We start from the raw sequence: 5,361 nt of genomic DNA, 5'->3' as shown, positions 1-5,361 counted from the left end.
GCTCCCCCTCCCCCCACTCGCAACAAGGACAGAATCCCCCTCGTTCTCACCTTCCACCCCACCAGCCAGCGGATCCAACATATCATCCACCAACATTTCCGTCACCTACAACGGGACCCCACCACTGGCCATATCTTCCCATCCCCTCCCCTCTCTGCGTTCCGCAGAGACCGTTCCCTCCGTAACTCCCTGGTCCACTCGTCCCTTCCTACCCAAACCACCCCAACCCCGGGCACTTTCCCCTGCAACCGCACGAGATGCAACACCTGTCCCTTTACCTCCCCCCTCAACTTCATCCAAGGACCCAAACAGTCTTTCCAGGTGAGACAAAGGTTCACCTGCACCTCCTCCAACCTCATCTATTGCATCCGCTGCTCTAGATGTCAACTTATTTATATCGGCGAAACCAAGCACAGGCTCGGCGATCGCTTCGCTGAACACCTGCGCTCGGTCCGCATTAACGCAACTGATCTCCCGGTGGCCCAGCACTTTAACTCCCCCTCCCATTCCCAGTCTGACCTTTCTGTCATGGGCCTCCTCCAGTGCCATAGTGAGGCCCGCCGGAAATTGGAGGAGCAGCACCTCATATTTCGCCTGGGCAGTTTGCAGCCCGGTGGTATGAACGTCGACTTCTCCAACTTCAGATAGCTCCTCTGTCCCTCCCTGTCCCTCCCTTCCCCTCCTCCTTCCCAGATCTCCCTCTATCTTCCTGTCTCCACCTATATCCTTCCTTTGTCCCGCCCCCCTGACATCAGTCTGAAGAAGGGTCTCGACCCGAAACGTCACCCATTCCTTCTCTCCCGAAATGCTGCCTGACCTGCTGAGTTACTCCAGCATTTTGTGAATAAATCGATTTGTACCAGCATCTGCAGTTATTTTCTTATAAAAACTGTCCCTAATGGGTATAGGATAGTGATAATGTGCGGGGATCGCTGGTCGGCGCGGACCCGGTGGGCCGAAAGGGCCTGTTTCCGCACTAAACTAAACTAAACTAAAACTAAATACACTGCCAGAAGAGGTGGTTGAGGCAGATGCAGGTAACAACATTTAAAAGACACTTGAATAGGAAAGGTTTAGAGGGATATGGCTCAAATCCAAGCCAATGGGACTAGCTTAGATGAGCATCTTGATTGACATGGGCATGTTGGACCAGAGGGCCTGTTTCCATGTTATACCATATTCCATGTATGACTCTATGTCTGCTGTCAGGATTACAACAGTTCAAGACAGTGGTTCAACATCCTCTCTTCAGGGACAATTAGGAAAGAGCAGAAAATGAACAATTACATGTAAAACTCAAATATTTCCAGCTCAATACAACAAAGGCAAACCAAGGAAAGAAAACAGACGGTAAATTACACAAAATAATTCACATCTTTTCATACTACTTCTCAGACTACTTTACAGCCAATAGAGTGTTTTGAAGTGTAATCACTGGGAAATGTGCAGCCAAATTGCACAAAGCTGGATCGTAACAGCAGCGTTATCACAATGACCAGATAATGTGTCTTGGAGATGTTTATTCAGGGATACCCGTTGAGCTACACTTCTTTGAACCAACACCAGAGGATCTTTTACATCCAAAAGACAGTATCGGGGACCATGGGTTTCCCCCTCAGCTCTGCAGTGCCTCAGTAATCGCCAGTCAAAACCAAGAATTAGTGTAGCACAGGAAATAGTGACGAATTCCTCCTCGCGGTAATAGCTGGCGTGGAAGGTTCGGTGGGCGCAGCATGGCTCAATGCAGGAGAAGGAAGCCTGATCTCAACCAAAGATAATAGAGCAGAGCAAGATAGACCACTCGACCCTAAAAACCGTAGTATGTCATAGTGCCATTTTAGTTGGCAGAAACTTGCAGAAACATTTAAAAAGAAAAATAACAAAAATCTGTGAATTGATAGATGAGATATATTCTGCATTTTTATGGTATCATCACACATACTGTTCCCCCAAAACACTGATTACACTGCGAGAGGCATAACGGACGGCGGGTTTTGCCTACTAAAATGGCGGGCGTTTAGCTCCTTTGCGTACTACACTTCAGTATAGGCGATTTTGATGGAGTGGTCCACCTTGCTCCTCTGGTATCTTTGATCTCAACTGACCTCATCTCTGAGGGGGATGTGAGGAGGTGCTCTCTAGTTGTCTTCTTTGCCCTGTTTAGTTTTAAGAATACCTTCCCTGAGGTGGGTTGCAGTTCCCTTCTATAATGAGGTCACCTACACCAGAGGTGACCACCAGGTTTAGAGACAGTTTCTTCTCATCTGTTATCAGGCGACTGAACCATCTTATCAACAACTAGAGAGCAGTCCTGAGGTATGATCTACCTCATTGAAGACCCTCGGACTATCTTTAATCGAACTTCACTGGACTTCACCTTGCAGTAAACATCATTCCCTCTATCCTGTATCTGTAGTGTGGAAGGCTTGACTATAATCATGTACAATTTAGTCTTTCCCTGGTTAGCATGCAATAAAAAGCTTTTAACTATAACTTGGTACACAGTGACAATGAACTAAACGAAACTAAATGATGCGGCACGGTGGCGCAGAGGGTAGAGTTTCAGCCTTACAGCGCCAGAGACCCAGGTTCAATCCTGACCACGGGTGCTGTCTGTACCAAGTTTGTTCGCTCTCCCCGTGACCTGCGTGGGTTTTCTACGAGATCTTCGGTTTCCTCCCACACTCCAAAGACGTACAGGTTTGTAGGTTAATTGGCTTGGTATACATGTAAATTGTCCCTAGTGTGTGTAGGATAATGTTGATGTGCGGTGATCTGTTCTAAACTAAGTAAAGTAAAGTAAACTAAACTAAGACTCACGTAGCCTCACTGGCCAACAAACTAATATCGAGAGCTCTGGAGAGTATGTTAGAGCCCAACATATCTTCTGCCTTGGAGATAAAATGGCTACCACCAGGGTGATCCAGCTTCCATCAGATCCAGTCTCCCCCTGGATGACATCGCAATATTTGAGACACCATCATCTGATCTCCAACCATGGGCTGCAGCGCGATGTTAACCCTTCAGTTTCCGACTCAGAGACAGGAGTGCAATTAATTGGGCAAAGCCACGCTCCCCTGGAGAACATCCCTTTAAGTTAATCTGGGTTCACGAAGAACATGGTGAAGACTCATCCTGCAATCAGTTGATTTTATTTTTAGCCTTTTATTGTCGGATGGCTGACTGCCTGGAAATATTTGGTCCCTGGAAGAAACAATTACAAGGGAGATCGAAATAGACATAACTACTCAACCCCCGTAACGCCCTGGCAAATTTCCTGAGTAACAGTGCTTTGCAGATATGAACGGAATATTTATCTCAACGCGAAGGAGAGGGCAATGGATTCATAATATGTTGATGGTGAAAGACAAGAATTAAATCGGTTAATGCACCTTAAATTAATAGATTTATGGAATTATTCATTTTTAAAATGCTTAGCTCTTTTGTTGTTTAGGTGTGACATAGATGCATGCTCGCCTCTCTCCTCCTGTTCAGGCTGTGTAGGATGTCGCTGAGAATGTCGTGTGTAGTTTGGGTCGCCAAACAATATGAAAGAGGTGGGGAAGAAAAGATTCACAGGGATGTCGCTGTGACTTGAGTTATGAGGAGAGAGGCTGGAGAGAGACACAAAATGCTGGTGTAGCTCAGCGGGAGGGGCAGCATCTCCGGAGACCCGTCACCCATCCCTTCTCTCCAGAGATGCTGCCCGTCCCGCTGAGCTACTCCAGCATTTTGTGTCTATCTTCGGTTTAACCCAGCATCTGCATTTCCTTCCTGCACAGGATAGGCTGGAAATGTTTTCCCTGGAGTGTAAGAGGCTCAGGGGAGACCAGAGGGGTTGAAAACAAAAAATCAGGACATAAATACTCGCACCCTGTTTATCAACATTCCTAAGGTCCTTGCCATTTATCTCTATGTGACCTTCCAAAGTGCAATATCACAGTCGTATCTAGATTAAATTCCATCTTCCACAGCTCCACCCTAATTTCCGGCTGATCTATGTCCCACTGTATCTTTAAACAACCTTTAAAACAACCTTAAACAATCTTCTTCATTTTCTATGACGCCATCAAATTTTGTGTCATCTGCAAATTTATTCATCCAAGTCATATATATATATATATATATATAAACATAGCACAAAAAGTAAGGAAATTTGTGTTTGGTAGATTATTTCTTTGTTGTAACAATGCTTCTTGGCAATAAATCTTATACCGTTGGAAAGCCTGTTTATTTCCCTTTTAAATGGTGCCACATTTGTAAGGAACATGCATTTGTGGGATGAGCAGCAGAGCTGAGTATGTGGGTTGCGCACAGTATAACAGTATAAGATTTCCAACAGTATAAGATTTATTGCCAAGAAGCATTGTTACAACAAAGAAATAATCTACCAAACACACATTTCCTTACTTTTTGTGCTATGTTTATATACTCAAGTCAAGTCAAGTCAAGTCAAGTCAAATTTATTTGTCACATACACATACTCGATGTGCAGTGAAATGAAAGTGGCAATGCCTGCGGGTTGTGCACAAAAATAATTACAGTTACAATAAATAAAGTTAATAAGTTACTAAACATAGCACCAAAAGTGTCGACAAAAATTTAGTCTCTGGGGTTATCAAAGTTGACAGTCCTGATGGCCTGTGGGAAGAAGCTCCGTCTCATCCTCTCCGTTTTCACAGCGTGACAGCGGAGGCGTTTGCCTGACCTTAGCATCTGGAACAGTCCGTTACTGGGGTGGCAGGGGTCCCTCATGATCTTGCTTGCTCTGGATCTGCACCTCCTGATGTATAGGTCCTGCAGGGGGACGAGTGTAGTTCCCATGGTGCGTTCTGCCGAACGCACTACTCTCTGCAGGGCCATCCTGTCCTGGGCAGAGCTGTTCCCAAACCAGACTGTAATGTTGCCGGACAGGATGCTCTCTACAGCCCCAGAGTAGAAGCAATGAAGGATCCTCAGCGACACTCTGAATTTCCTCAGTTGTCTAAGGTGGTAAAGGCGCTGCTTAGCCTTACCCACCAGTGCGGCAATGTGCGTTGCCCACGTCAGATCCTCTGCGATGCGGACTCCCAAGTATTTGAAACTGCTCACCCTATCCACAATAGACCCATTTATCTCCAGTGGCGTGTACGTCCTTGGATGTTTAGCCCTTCTGAAGTCCACAATCAGCTCCTTTGTTTTAGTGACATTCAAGAGGAGGCTATTGTCCTGACACCAGAGTGCCAGATCAGCCACCTCCTCCCGGTAGGCCTTCTCCTCGTTGTTGGAGATCCGGCCCACCACCACAGTGTCATCAGCAAACTTGATGATGGAGTTTGAGCTGAACCTGCCCTACAGTCATGTGTGTACAGGGAGTACAGT

Source organism: Rhinoraja longicauda, chromosome 29 (genome assembly GCF_053455715.1).
Source record: "Rhinoraja longicauda isolate Sanriku21f chromosome 29, sRhiLon1.1, whole genome shotgun sequence".
NCBI lineage: Eukaryota > Metazoa > Chordata > Chondrichthyes > Rajiformes > Arhynchobatidae > Rhinoraja > Rhinoraja longicauda.
Note: the sequence above shows the minus strand (reverse complement) of the source record.